This window comes from Odocoileus virginianus, chromosome 22, assembly GCF_023699985.2.
Source record: "Odocoileus virginianus isolate 20LAN1187 ecotype Illinois chromosome 22, Ovbor_1.2, whole genome shotgun sequence".
Taxonomy (NCBI): domain Eukaryota; kingdom Metazoa; phylum Chordata; class Mammalia; order Artiodactyla; family Cervidae; genus Odocoileus; species Odocoileus virginianus.
The window spans coordinates 48073182-48089008 of NC_069695.1; the positions used below are offsets into that span (position 1 = coordinate 48073182).

The 15827-nt window shown below is 42.7% G+C and overlaps 1 long non-coding RNA gene across 2 annotated transcripts; it reads left to right on the top strand.

Moving 5' to 3' along the window:
- Window positions 1-5328: 5328 nt before the first annotated feature.
- On the top strand, window positions 5329-14642 carry LOC139030401 (uncharacterized). 2 transcript variants are annotated; one of them, XR_011482773.1, is made up of 5 exons: window positions 5329-5590; window positions 5799-6190; window positions 7321-8642; window positions 10610-10955; window positions 12953-14642. It is a non-coding gene; the product is annotated as an uncharacterized lncRNA (long non-coding RNA). The 2 variants fall into 2 exon arrangements; XR_011482772.1 differs by having other exon boundaries at window positions 5329-6190.
- Window positions 14643-15827: the final 1185 nt, after the last annotated feature.

Sequence of the window (15827 nt, forward strand, 5' to 3'; positions counted from 1 at the left end):
AGACGTGGCTTTGAAAAGACAAACAACTTGAGAAGTGTCCCTTGTAGGTTTGTTTACTCCACATGGCTGCAGCATCAGAGGTCAAGATTCGCCAAAACAGCAGGGAACCGATATGTGTGTTATTTTAAATCCAGCCTGCATTTTAGGGTCAGTGCAATGCAGTATATTTTGAATGCCACAAGATGACAACAGCAACAGATTACTGTCACCACCTTGCTTAGGGAGGCATCTCATGCATCACATACATTAAAACCCCAAATAGGAATCCACAAATGCCAAGGGTTGTATGTGGAGTGACTCAAACGTCACAATTTTCAGTCTGTTTTAGATTTAAAGCCATGCCTCCTAACTCAGTCTTCTCAAAATGAGTCCCTCCCATTTATTTACATGCAGACTTTCAGCAACGTCAACCTTTTCAGATACTTCATAAGGCCAAAGAGCACAACCATGTATGTGCATTTTCTTGAAAGAAACACTAGATCACTTTGGGTACCATTCTCTAAATACAGTTCTGTCTTATTTACCACAGCCTGGCAGGACAAAGACAGAGCAAGCAAAAGGTACAAGTAGTTACATTGTGTTCTTCCTCGTCATATTTTCTAGAATTTAGAACAGAGTTTTCATGGCTATTCTTTCTTTTGAATTTCTCTGGCTTCTGGTTTTTTACACCGTACTTGACCGTGTCAAGTGATCATCATCCCCATAGCTCTGAAGCAGTTCATTTTAGTATTTCCTTCATGAGTGTTTATAAAGGGCTTCCTGATTTGGACAGTTTTCTGAAGCCTTATATTGTTGAGACATATATATATAGCAACATATTTAAAAGGACATTTACTTGGGTATATAATTTTATATCCAAAACTCTATTCCTTAGCTATTAAAAGTAATTCTACTTCCCGTTTTCTTTGTATTTGTCAGAAAAACAAATCTATTTTCTCTTACCATTGAATGCTTCAACAGTGAGTTAGCACAGTTCTGAAAGATGGCATCCCACCATACACTGCGACCCTGCATCACATGGTTTTACAGTCAGTCATAAATACAAGTTACGGTACACATCTGCTATAATTTTTTTTTAAAGAATTGTTTTAAAAGTCAATGTTTCGATTAAGCCAAAATGGCTCACAGATGTTCTGTCCTGAGAAGAGATCAGAAAAGTGGAAAACAAAGGTGTATGAAGCGGGCAGTGTCGCTCCGAGCTGTCCCTCCTCACAGGGCGGTGCTTCTGGCTGTGAGGCGCCGGGGTGCGTGTCTCCTGGCTGGGAGGCGTGCCGGTCGCTCCACTATGCCCGCACTTCCGGCCTTCAGAGAGTGCCTGGTTACCGCCAGCAGGTAACTGTGTACCTCTGGGCTGTTTGCTTTTAGGTCTGTTTTGGCTTTTTGATTTTTTTTTTTTCCCATTTCTGATCTTCAGCAGGTGCAGATCATGTTGGCAGCCTATAACTGCAGGAAAAAAAAAATCAAAACACAAAAGAAAAAGAAAAAAAAAACACAAGGCCCTCCCCAAACCAAAAGACTTAAATAAACAAACAAAGCCAAATCCACGTGGCAAGGAATGGAGAGGATGCTATCATCCTGGAGGCTCATGGAATCTACTTCAGTCTATGACTCATTCTCCGAAAGGAGCGCCGCTGGCTGGGAGAGCTCTGTTCTCTAGTTTCCTACTTCTGTGTACATTTTCAGGTTCATGTTTTTAAAAAAATGTTTAGTGAAAATGCAGTGTCTGCTGCCATGTTGCGTCTCTTTCTTTGTCTCTGTCTGCCTCTGTCTCTGCTTGCAGCTGTTCCTTGGAGCGCAGTGCGGTGGTGTCCTTGCAGTGAGCTCAGGTCTGCAGCTGTTCCTGGGGACGTGGTGGAGGCTGCATGTTCTGTTCTCCCAGGAAGAGCTAGTGGTTTCTACCCTGTGTTGGTGAGCAATGTGCAGAAGCAGAGATGCTGAAGTCTGGTTCCTGAGGAGGAGAGGAAGCACCATCCTCACTCCAGGTCACCTCTTCAGCTTTTTTTTTTTTCTTTTTGGCCGCGGGCCTGGGGGCAGCCAAAGCTGAGAGGCATCAAAACCAACACACAGCCAATCCCTGCCATTAGCCCCTGTTGGTCTCACTTCAGTTCAGTTGCTCAGTCATATCTGACCCTTTGTGACCCCATGGACTGCAGCACATCAGGCTTCCCTGTCCATCACCAACTCCCAGAGTTTACCCAAACTCATGTCCACTGAGTCGGTGATGCATCCAACTATCTTATCCACTGTTGTGTGCTTCTCCTCCTGCCCTTAATCTTTCCCAGCATCAGGGTCTTTTCAAATGAGTCTGTTCTTCACATCAGGTGGCCAGAGTATTGGAGTTTCAGCTTCAGCAAGAGTTTTTCTAATGAATGTTCAGGACTGATTTCCTTTAGGATGGACTGGTTGGATCTCCTTGCAGTCCAAGGGACTCTCAAGAGTCTCCTCCAACACCACAGTTCAAAAACATCAATTCTTCAGTGCTCAGCTTTCTTTACACTCCAACTCTCACATCCATACGTGACTACTGGAAAAACAATAGCTTTGACTAGATGGACCTTTGTTGGCGAGGTAATGACTCTACTTTTTAATATGCTGGTCTACACATCTTCTACTTATGTTCCTTGGAGAAGAAATGGTTGGTTGCCGTGTTTCTGTTAGCAGTCATGGAATGCCATAGCCTGCTCTGGTACATTCACTTGGTCACCAATTTGCCTCTGATCTCTGGAGGGGGCAGTCTGCCCCACGGCGCCCATTGTGAGGGTCCTGAGGAAGAGTCTAGCCCACCCAGCCCATGGCTTCCCAGCAGCAAGAGCAAGCAGCACAGGTCTACCTAGGAACAGGAGCCTCTGGCTTCCCAGGGCCGGTGAGCTGTCAGGGACCAGCCATCTCCCTCAGCCTATGGCCTAGTCCAAGCAGTCAGACCAAGACAGAAACTTCAGATGGGACTGATCTCCTTTAGGATGGACTGGTTGGATCTCCTTGTGGTCCAAGGGACTCTCGAGTCTTCTCCAACACCACAGTTCAAAAGCATCAATTCTTCGGCGCTCAGTTTTCTTCACGGTCCAACTCTCACATCCATACATGACTACTGGAAAAACCATAGCTTTGACTAGATGGACCTTTGTTGGCAAAGTAATGTCTCTGCTTTTTAATATGCTGTCTAGGTTGGTCATAACTTTCCTTCCAAGAAGTAAGCGTCTTTTAATTTCATGAATGTAATCACCCTCTGCAGCTATTTTGGAGCCCCCAAAAATAAAGTCTGACACTGTTTCCCCATCTATTTGCCATGAAGTGATGGGACTGGATGCCATGATCTTAATTTTCTGAATGTTGAGCTTTAAACCAACTTTTTCACTCTCCTCTTTCACTTTCATCAAGAGGCTCTTTAGTTCTTCTTCACTTTCTGCCATAAGGGTGGTGTCATCTGCATATCTGAGGTTATTGATATTTCTCCTGGCAATCTTGATTCCAGCTTGGGCTTCTTCCAGCCCAGCGTTTCTCATGATGTACTCTGCATATAAGTTAAATAAGCAGGGTGATAATATACAGCCTTGATGTACTCCTTTTCCTATTTGGAACCAGTCTGTTGTACAGTTCTAACTGTTGCTTCCTGACCTGCATATAGGTTTCTCAAGAGGTAGGTCAGGTGGTTTGGTATTCCCATCTCTTTCAGAATTTTCCACAGTTTATTGTGATCCACACAGTCAAAGGCTTTGGCATAGTCAATAAAGCAGAAATAGATGTTTTTCTGGAACTCTCTTGCTTTTTCCATGACCCAGCGGATGTTGGCAATTTGATCTCTGGTTCCTCTGCCTTTTCTAAAACCAGCTTGAACATCTGGAAGTTCACAGTTCATGTATTGCTGAAGCCTGGCTTGGAGAATTTTCAGCATTACTTTACTAGTGTGTGAGATGACTGCAATTGTGTGGTAGTTTGAGCATCCTTTGGCATTGCCTTTCTTTGGGATTGGAATGAAAATGGACCTTTTCCAGTCCTGTGGCCACTGCTGAGTTTTCCAAATTTGCTGGCATATTGAGTATACTTTCACAGCATCATCTTTCAGGATTTGAAATAGCTCAACTGGAATTCCATCAGCTCCACTAGCTTTGTTCATAGTGATGCTTTCTAAGGCCCACTTGACTTCACATTCCAGAATGTCTGGCTCTAGGTGAGTGATCATACCATCGTGATTCTCTGGGTCGTGAAGATCTTTTTTGAATAATTCTTCTGTGTATTCTTGCCACCTCTTCTTAATATCTTCTGCTTCTGTTAGGTCCATACCATTTCTGTCCTTTATTGAGCCCATCTTTGCATGAAATGTTCCCTTGGTATCTCTAATTTTCTTGATGAGAGCTCTAGTCGTTCCCATTCTATTGCTTTCCTCTATTTCTTTGCATTGATCACTGAGGAAGGCTTTCTAATCTCTCCTTGCTATTCTTTGGAACTCTGCATTCAAATGGGTATATCTTTCCTTTTCTCCTTTACTTTTTGCTTCTCTTCTTTTCACAGCTATTTGTAAGGCCTCCTGAGACAGCCATTTTGCTTTTTTGCATTTCTTTTTCTTGGGATGGTCTTCATCCCTGTCTCCTATACAATGTCATGAACCTCCATCCATAGTTCATCAGGCACTCTATCAGAAATTAAATCTATTTCTCACTTCCACTGTATAATCATTAGGGATTTGATTTATGTCATACCTGAAAGATCTAGTGGTTTTCCCTACTTTCTTCAATTTAAGTCTGAATTTGGCAATAAGCAATCATGATCTGAGCCATAGTCAGCTCCCAGTCTTGTTTTTGCTGACTGTATAGAGCTCCTCCATCTTTGGCTACAAAGAATATAATCAATTTGAATTCAGTGTTGACTATCTGGTGATATCCACGTGTAGAGTCTTCTCTTGTGTTGTTGGAAGAGGGAGATTGCTATGACCAGTGCATTCTCTTGGCAAAACTCTATTAGCCTTTGCCCTGCTTCATTCTGTATGCCAAAGCCAAATTTGCCTGTTATTCCAGGTGTTTCTCGACTTCCTAGTTTTGCATTCCAGTCCCCTATATGAAAAGGATGTCTTTTTTGGGTGTTAGTTCTAAAAGGTCTTGTAGGTTTCATACAACCTTTCAACTTCAGCTTCTTCAGTGTTACTGGTTAGGGCACAGACTTGGATTACCTAGTGGCCCCTCATTCACCCTTTTCCACGAGAGTGCATTCTCCAAAAGCTGATTCCTCCAAGGTCATCCCGTGTCCATAGGGAGCCCAGGAGCTTGGCATACTCTTGAGCCCAGGCCTATGAAGTGCGCTGGTCAAGTGAACGCAAGGCAGGTGTGTTCAGACTCCAAGGGACGTGGGTAATACCTTGCCTTCTGAGATTGGGGTTTGTGTGGTCACAAGTATCCTGATCATTCTTGAACAGCTTGAAGTCTATTCTATCTTCAGAGTGCAACAGCCTGAATACATATCAGTTCCAGTGAGTGAGGCCTTAGCTCACCCGGCACGCTGCACACAGTCCTCCATGGCCTGAACGCCATTCTTCCGGAAAATCACAATTCTCTGGACAGGACCACAAGGGTTACTGATAGTATAAAGAAGATCCCTGGTAATGTAACAGATGTGGTTCGGGATGGTAAGGAGAAGCCCACTGTTGGCACTCCGAGAGTCCTCCGAGTCTCAGGGGCGGGGTATTTTCTAGCGGGTAGAATAACTGACAAAAGCTGCAGAACCCGCCAAATAGATCTGGTTGTTGGCTGCGTAGTTCACGGCCCCCAACCCCCAACACGTCTTCAAACTCCACCAACACTTTTTAGGCATCACCGCCACAGAGCTGATGGGTCCTAACTCCTGCAAGGCCTCCACAAGGTCCGCTTCCACCACGCCGTCACCTGGGCCCCTGATGTGAACAACTGTGAAGGCAAGGTTTTATGCGGGACATCGTCATTCTCCCCGCCGCCCCCGCCTGCCCCCACCACCGCTGCAGCCGCCTTCATACTGGTCGCCGGCGTTGTCACTCTTGAGCTGTTGCAGGCCTGGCCGCCCTCAGTGCCACCTCCATAGTTACGGCCCCTGCCGCCCGCCACCGCCATCTTTACCGGCTCTCCAGACAGCCTCCGCGGCTCTTCCGGCTGCTCCTACTTCCTGTTTCCAGGCATCCATTTTTGTTGTCAACCCTGAGGTGTTTCTGATCTTTGTTCCTTTGTAGGTGAGCTCTAACACGCTGTAAGCTGTATAAATTTATCTAGGTCATTGACCTACTGTAGCATTTCTTGCTGCAGTGTTTTTGTTTGTTTGTTTGTTTGTTTGTTATATAACCTGTTTGACATGAAGGCAGATCCGATAAGAAAGTGCACACACACTCATGACTTTCCTGGGAGTTTCTCACTAGGGTGGGGTCACACTAAGCTTCAGGTTGCTGTATGTCGAGGGCTCTCTAAAAAGAAGTCCTCTTTAGATAAGTGATCTGTGAGATTACAGGTAAACTCACTAATAGAAACTGCTAATGTAGCATCTGTGTTGCTTACAGTAGTTATCACTGAACATTTTTATTTGCAAAGTGTGACATTTTTTTCTAAAGATTTTAGTTCTGTCCTTTGAACCTTGCATTAGAGCGCCACCATGTGGTGATATGAGGCAATGCAGGTAGTCATTCTTTATCACCTGGTCCACCAGAGAAGGGCTTGTGACCGGATACACTTCTCATATTATTAATAGCTTTTTCATGACAAATGCATTACCTTTTTATACCTAAACAATATTTTATCACTGCATGATAGAGTTAAACTGAACAAGACTTTAGAAAAAAAATTTTTTTTTTCTTTTTTGAAATAAACATTTGGAGTAACAAAAGGCTGTCTCTAAGACAAACACCGATCAAAAGATTAAAACTCGCCAGTGTGTGTGGTTATCACGTTTGAGAAAGCCTTAAAATTAAGGTTATTTAAAATTCAAAACCTAGTACCATTTTATTCTATGAGTACCGAAAGAAGTGCAGATTTTTATTTGTTCATCAAAACAATACTCTTAAATATTAAGCCCAGGAATGACATCTGTAAAACACAAAAATTTCTCCCAAACTTGAGATCTCTCCCCAGTTCATGCTAACTGAGTGTGACCCAACATAAGACCTTTCTGATTTAAGTAGTGTTTTTGTAGCACTCTGGCCAAAACCATATTCATGTCAGTGCACTTGGCATTGTGTCCTAATGCGGTGGGTTAGCACATAGGTCTCAGCGAAGCTTTTCTTGATGCCTTAGTCCTAGTTACTTTATTTGCATTATGTTTTATTCATGCCTTTTTATCTTGACAATTTACATCATAACTGTTTCTTTACAGAGCACTACAAACTTAAGTCATACAAGACATCACATGTTTTAGGTTTGGCTCCTAGGAGAGCCTGAGATGGAGGTTCTGTTTCCATGACATAGTGAAGGAGTGTTCCCTGGAGAAGAGCACGGGAAGGAGGGACAGAGCAGGAGAATCCATGGCAGCGTGATCCTAGCTGGAGACTTGACTCAGACTGATCTCTCAGGAAAGCTCTGGAGCAACACTGTCCAGAAGAAATACATTAAATACACTGCATGCTGCGTATGTAATTTTAAGCTGTCTAGTAGCCACACAGAAAAGGTAAAACAAAACAGATGGTTTAAACAGATTTTACTTAAACCAAATATTGTCATTTCAGTGTATGTCAATATTAAACCTATTGATGGGATAGCTTCCATTTTTTTCATACTCAGTCTTTGAAATCCCACCTGTGAACAGCGTGTCTCATCTCAGGAGCTCGGTAGCCCCGTGTGGCTGGTGGCTGTCATATTCAACAGTGCAGCCTGCATGCGTGCATGCTCGGTCACGTCAGTCCTGTCTCACTCTTTATGACCCTGTGGACTGTAGTCCCCCAGGCTCCTCTGTCCATGGGATTCTCCAGGCAAGAATACTTGAGTGGGTTGCCATGCCCTTCTCCAGGGGATCTTCCCAACCCAGGGATCGAACCCATGTCTCTTACATCTCCTGCATCCGGCAGCTGGGAATGAAGGGGGCTATTTATTGGGCTCTCTTAAGATCCTGAGACAATTCCTCTGTGTTTGTCTCATACACTCAATCCTATTATTTACAGTGTCATGTGAATTACCTAACACAGGGCAGAGTAGACCTTTCATGTTTTTGCTAACTTATAGCAAATTTAAAAAATATATACCGTGTGCAACATCCTGTCTTAATCCTTTAAAATGGGCTCCAGATGTATGCTTGGAACCAGACTCTGGATATATTACCACCATATTAAGAGCTTCTTTCAAAAGAACCAAACTTGGCATTATTTCTGGGCCCTTAGACTTACCCTTATGGCCACTATATCTGAATACAATTCATCACTTGAAGAGGTGATGAAACATTTGGAGATTACAGTAAAAGATGTGTTAAGTCTTTTCAGCTGAGAATCCTAGTCTATCAAAAAGAAATTTCAAAGGACTGTTGGAAGATTTATTAACTTCTTCTCAGGAAAGCATCTTACCCAATGGGCTATGTTTCTTTTTTAATCCAAACCTTGCTGAGACCACACAAAGGAATGACAAGGTCCCTGATCACAGCATTTCTGAGGAGTAGTGATGGTCTGGCTTCAGAGCTACCAAGAGCCCAGTGTCTTCTTTGGTCTTAAGGTAAATGCCATCATGAAATTTTTACATCGTGAAATTTTTACATCTATAGACAAAAATGTACTTCTGAAATTCTTTCCAAGTGTTTGGTTTTATACTTTAGCCCTTAAATTACCTGCTTATTTTTTTTCTCTTTAGCCCCACAGAATCTATACTATTTCAAGGTTATCATCTTTTATTTTAAAAAGCAATTGCTAATATATTTGGTTCTTTCTTAAAGGTAAATCTTAAATAATTTAAACAATTTTTAACAGCTTTTCAGAGGAATAATTGATACACGAAGAGCCAAACTTATTTAATGTGTACAATTTGATGAGTTTGGACACAGGCAAACACCACCATCAAGAGAACGGGTATTTCCCACATCTTTCTGGGTTTTCTTACGTCTCCACCTCCCTTTTTTTTTTCTGGTGGTAAGAACACTTATGGGCCTTCCAGGTGGATTGGCGGTAAAGAGTCACCTGCCATTGCAGGAGATGTGGGCTTGATCCCTGGGACAGGAAGATTCTATGGAGGAGAAAATGCAACCCATTCTAGTATTCCTGCCTGGAAAAAACCCATGTACAGAGGAGCCTGGTAGACTATAGTCCATGGGGTCACACAGAGTCAGACACAACTGAGTGATGGAGCGCACACACACATACACATGAACACTTAACACTAGACTTACCTCTTAACAAGCTTCAAAGTGCCCAATACCGTATCATCAATGGTAGGTACTAGGTTACATGGCCGATCTCTAGAACTTATTCATCGAGCAAGCTGAAACTTTATAGCCATTGAACAGCAACTCCCGTTTCTCCCACACCCCTGCCCAGCTCCTGGAACCACTGTTTGACTCTTGCTTCTGTGAGTTTGGCTATTTTAGATTTCTCATCTAGGTAGAAACAGTGTTTGTCCTTCTATGACTGGCTTATTTCCCTTAGCACAATGTCCTCCAGGTTCATTTGTGTTGTTTTGAACATTTCATTTAAATGTTGTGTGTGCTGTGCTAACTCACTTCAGCCGTGTCTCTTTGTGACCCCATGGACTGTAGCCTGCCAGGCTCCTCCGTCCGTGGGATTCTCCAGGTAAGGATACTGCAGTGGGTTGCCATTTCCTCCTCCAGGGGATCTTCCTGACCCAGGGATCAAACCTAGGTGTCCTGCATTGAGAGTAGACCCTTTACAGTCTGAGCCCCCAGGGACGCCCAGAACCTGAGACAAAAGTTTGGGTGCAGTTAGGTTACCTGGGCAAGATTCCAGCAGCAAGAAGAGGAGCAGCAAGAGCGAGAGGTAGAAAATGGAAAGTAGGCTATGCTCTGAACGGGATGTCCCTTTCCAAATTCACACATTGAGGCCCTAACCCTGAGTGTGAGAGCACCCAGAGATGGAGTCTTTGAGAGGTAATTAGATTCAGACGAGGTCATGGAGATGGGGCTCCTTATGGTGGGGATGGTGACCTTATAAGGAGAGACACCAGGGGCCTTGCTTCCTTTCTCTTTCCACGTGGTGAGGACATGGCTGGGAAAGGGCCACCCGAAGCCAAGGTACACTCACCCACTGGGGAGTCAGGTCAGCCACACCTTTGGATTAGGCTTCACAACCTCCAGAACTGGGAAAAAAATAAATTGGCATTGCTTAAGTCATCCAGTATGTAGTATTTTATTATGGCAGCCTAAGTTGACTGATAATTTTTAATTATTGAAAATCTGGTATGTTTTTTAATATACATTTGACAATATTCTCCTTCTCATTGGAGATTGTATGTCTTGTTTAAGAAATCCCGCCCTGACATGGGCTTCACTGGTGGCTCAGACTGTAAAGAATTCACCTGCAGTCCAGGCTCCTCTGTCCATGAGACTCTCCAGGCCAGAAAACCGTTGAATAAAAATAAAAATCTTGATTTCCTCAGTTTTATTGTGCTGTTAAACCTCCACTAGTTGGTGCAACACAAGAAAAACAATATCCGTACTTCTCCATTCTAAACAGAATCCTCAGCCTGCTTACCCAGCCCCCGAGCCTCTCCAGGAGCATGCACCAGTTAAGTGTGTGTTTCTTGTGCGTCCGTGTGTCAGCTGGCGGTCAGCTGCTCTCACCAAGGCACAGCATTGGTTTCCCCTTCAAGGTGTGTATCTGTCTGGGCTTGGAGCCTGCCCGGGGGCTGGGCTCACAGGTGTGATCCATGAATAATCTGCATTCTCAGGTCTGTCTGCAGTTGGAGGGGCCACCGAGGGAGACACGCTTCATGGCAGCGACAGAAGCACAAGAAGAAATAACTGAAGCTTCTAGCGTTTTCTGCTGGAGGAAGTGGGTCTCAAGGTGAAGACCAGTACCAGTGAGTTGGGGAAACCGTACACCGCCTCTGAGAGGTCAAGGCAGGTTGCGGACACAGACCGCCCTTATTGGGAGGGGAGGGTTGTGGCTGATACCAGCCCTTCACAGAAATGAAACAGGGTCTTCTTCTGCCCCACACATCCTGAAAGAATTTTGACAGTTTCTTTTACTCCAATCCCTTGTGGTGGTTGTTCAGTCACTGAGTCGTGTCTGACTCTTTGCGACCCCATGGACTGCAGCACGCCAGGCTTCCCTGTCCTTCACAATCCCCCTGAGTTTGCTCAAACTCATGTCCGTTGAGTCGGTGATGCCATCCAACCATCTCATCCTCTGGTCGTCCCCTTCTCCTCCTGGCCTCAATCTTTCCCAGCATCAGGGTCTTTTCCAATGAGTTGGCTCTTCGCATCAGGTGGTTAAAGTAGTCAAAAGCAGTTCTTTTCTGTGTATGCTTTTCTTAAAGGGATGGTTGATAAATTCTTTCACAGAGAAATCTATATACTTTTGTAAGGTGTTTCTCAGATTTGAGTTTGCAGCAACCGTTGCAAAGACAAATATATTTTGATTCCTTAGAGCCAGGCTTTGTAGAAAGCAGAAAGGATTTTCTGTGATTTTAAAAAGCTGCGCTTTAAAAATGGAGAGCCAAGTCCAGAGTATGGAGCATAGGCTTCTACACAAAAGATGAATTGGTGTACTCTGAAAGAAAGAACAGTTAGCTGTCAGTAGGTTAGAAGAGATGGTTCTGAGGGTTCCTAGACTGCTGTCAATGCTAGTAGGTTAAGAAGGCCTCTGAGTGAGGTGTTAGATTTGGGGGCTCATAGACTAGAGGTTTTGGGCCTGGTCTTCCAGACCACAAGGGGCAAAACATAAAATCTCTTTAAACTAGCAACAGCTGAGGGAGGGTGTTTAGGCAAATGGACTCAGAGATAGCCCACAGAATTCATCATACTCCAAGGGTGTGTGCTCAAAGTAGCCAAGAAGTTCCTGAGCCCCGTGAAGGGGAGAAGAAATCCTTAGATAAGACCTTGAATCCAAGTGAGAAAATGTAGAATGTATGACTGGTAAAGACAAGCAGCCATAAAGGAGTGGTGATACTCACCATGAATATGTGCTCAGTCGTGTCCGACTCTTTGTGACCCCATGGACTGTAGCCCACCAGGCTCCTCTGTCCACGGGATTCTCCAGGCAACAATACTGGAGTGGGTGGCAGTGCCCTCCTCCAGGGGGTCTTCCCCACCCACTGCTTGAGCCTGTGTTTCTTGAGTCTCCTGCATTGGCAGGCTGATTCTTTACCACTAGCGCCACCGGGGAAGCCCCTACCACTTCTAAATACCAAAAATCATCAATGATGTACCATGTCAGGCCACCAAACCGAGCTAAAGGAGCTCTTAGTTCAGGAGAAGTGCAAGCCACACACCTTTTACTAGACTGCCTCTCCGTACCTCTTGCTTTCTGTGATTTAGGTAACTCCTAGAGAAAAGGAAAAGAGAAGGAAATCTGGAGCAATCTTGAGCACCGCTCTTTCAGGCTTGTGTTACATGGGGCCAGCTTGTAAAACAGGGACCAGTGGGACCACTTGCTCTGCAGAAGGAGGCGGGGTGGTGTCCGGGGAGCCCGAGCTTTGGAGCTGTGCAGACATGTAGCCATAACACATTTGGATATCAACCAACAGAATCTAAAGTTTCAACCTGGAATTTACTGAGTGTCCTTGAACTGGGAAAAATTTTAATAAGAGCTTTTTGTCATGAGTGGAAGTAGAGGTCAAAACTGAAGTCAGTTGGAAGCTGAGTTTCTTCATTAGAGAGAAAGTCACATTTCTGCACATGTGAGTTGTTACGATGACATAGAAACAGACACATACCATTTGGAAATAAGAATCCCCATGTTGCTGAGTTCCTCAATGTCTGGTCAGAGCCTCTTAAGGTAAATAGGTCTCTCCTGTTTTGTAATGCTTTCAGGATTATGTGCAGTTGTTTTAATTTCTATTGTTTCATTTCCAAGGTTGGAGATTAATGTAACAAAGTATGCGATCCAGTGTAATGAGGAGCAGAATCAAATTCTTCTCCCGCCGTGTCAGCCAAAGATCCAAGACTTCTTGACCCCGAGTCTGAACACGCTGGCTCGACTGTGAAAGTAACAGCGGCCAGAGCCTTGTACTCAGTCTAGTACCATTCAACAGAAGGAAGACTTGTCCGCTGAAATGGGTTTATTGATATTTTACTGAAATCTCTTTGTGTTGCCAGCACAAGGCGCAATGGAACATTTTAAGTAAACCTGTAAAGCTGGTCCACAGAGGCAGCCAAACCAGATAATTAGGAGAGAGCCACACTCAGCACCATATTGTTAGAACGCATACAATACAAATTATCTGCAGCTGTGAATAACTTCTAATATTTAAGCTTTGGGTAAAATTTTTACTTTTTTGACCCAAACTGTCTGGCTTGGCTCTCTCCCCAAGCGTGATGGCCAACTTTCCATTTTGCTTTGTACTTTATGGACTTGGGCAAAATCTGGACAGCTAAGAAATGGGATAATTTTGTGCTTCATTCTGTAAAACAAAGCTGAACTATTTAACAAGTCATTTATTATTCGTTGAGATATACTGTCTCTTGATAAATGATTGGAATAATCAAAATATTAATTTTAGGTTTATTTGGAATTAGAGATTTGGAAATAATTTGTCCAGTCCAAGGAAAGAAGGAATGTTAACAGTGGAGCCAGTTTTGTCTTGATCACTCTAAACAGCCCAATTAAAAGAATACGCTTATTATTTTCTTTGGGAGAGCCAGCTAGTGCAGATTGCCAGAGCATTCAAGAGTTTAACAGAAAAAAATTCTGGAAGAAAGAATATAAAATATATGAAAAATTTATTTAAGGGAGAAAGAGAGTGAGAAAAAAGTAACTAGCATGAGTCTGGAAAAGGGAGTGAAAGCTCTCTAGTAAGAAAAGAAAGGGCAAATGAATGGTACAGAATTTTGATTCCGGGGACAGAGACCATGAAAGATGCACTCTAAAGGAGAATTATCAAGTGAAGAAAAGGACTGAGTTAACATCAACATACACTCAAAGATGTATCATTAGCTGTGAGAACTTCTTCCAAAGTAATAGAGTGTGTTTTCATTCTTGGAGGGTTCCCCTGGTGGCTCAGATGGCAAAGAATATGCCTGCAATGCAGGAGGCCCAGGTTCAATCCCTGAGTTGGGAAGATCCCCTGGAGTAGGGAATGGCAACCCACTCCAGTATTCTTGCCTGGAGAATTCCATGGACAGCGGGCTACAGTCCATAGGGTCACAAAAAGTCGGAAAAGACTGAGGGACTAGTGCTTTCTACTTTTGTAATGAAACACTCTCATTCTTGGAAGTTATATCTTCATAACTAGAAACGAAAAAATGCCAAGACAATGGAATCAGATTGTGTGTCCTGTCCCTTAAATGTTAAACCAAATCATTGTTTTCAGGGTAAGAGGATGTCTACAGCTGTAAATAATTTGTACTCTAAAAGTGCTAAGAATGAGGCAGCGTGAAGTGCCAGTGACCCTGGAAGGGAGCTGGGGAGAAAGGGAAGGTTAATTTGATACGTCCTGCAGGATCCAGAACGTTTACTTCATGTGCAGTAAAAGCAGATACAAATCTAACCAAAATAAATATTTTTAAAGTTAATCTTCTATATCTTATTTTTTCCATAAAGTTTTAATTTAAATGTACCCACTGGAATTTTTAAGAAGTTAAATGACTGACTCTTTGTTGCATGATAACCTAATATAAATTTATCTTAATAGTAAATTAATACTGAAGTATGATTATTTTTAAGTTTCTTTCCTTAGAATAATTTAATTTCTTAAAATTGAATACAATTTTCTCTAGTTAAAATATACTTTTCAAATATGTAAAACTATAAAGCATATTCTTCACTGCCTGCCACTAAGGGTGAAGATTCTGAGAAGTGTAAAAACATACATTTTAAAGATAATCGCTTGAAATATAAGCATGTTTGATGTGATTGGTATTAAAATATTTGAGTGAAAAAACACTAAGATGTTATAACTGGTTTTCACATAGACATATACTTAGTTTTGACTAAATAGTCTCTTCAGACATCCATTCCTTTCTTTGAACAATAAAAATAATAATAATACCACAGTTAAGGTAACCAAATATTATATTAACTCAGTACAAATTTTGCCCATGATTGAAATTTTGCTTGTACTTAAGAGAAAAATATGTTTGCCAAAATGCACACCTTTTCTTTAAATGGTGTCTATTATTGGTTAAGGGCTTTCCTTGTGGCTCAGCTGGTAAAGAATCTGCCTGCATTGTCGGAGACCTGGGTTTAATCCCTGGGTTAGGAAGATCCCCTGGAGAAGGGAATGGCTACCCATTCTAGTATTCTGGCCTGGAGAATTCCATGGACTGTATAGTCCATGGGGTCGAAAAGAGCTGGACACAACTGAATGACTTTCACTTTACATTCATTAACAATCAGGACTGGGATTTATACTGACCTCTTCCATCTTGCATTTATATCTCTCTTTTCCCATTTTGCAATTCCTGGAATAATAACAAGCATATCACAGATGACATAATTTTTCACTTTATGCACAATACACATGTAACAGTCTCAGAATAACAATATTAACTACCATCAAGAATTTGATGACTGAAAATAGTTTTAAATGTTTGCAGTTTTTTTGGGGGGGGGGTCAAATTATCATGATTTAAATATCTTGGAATCATTCATTACTCTGTGGTTATAACTCTTAACTGGATATACATGTTCACTCATGTGTTGCATTTTACTTGTGAGTTTAGCGATTGATTACTTTTTCATTTATTGTAACATGTTCCCAAAGTTGAATCTACTAACCAAAGACCATGCA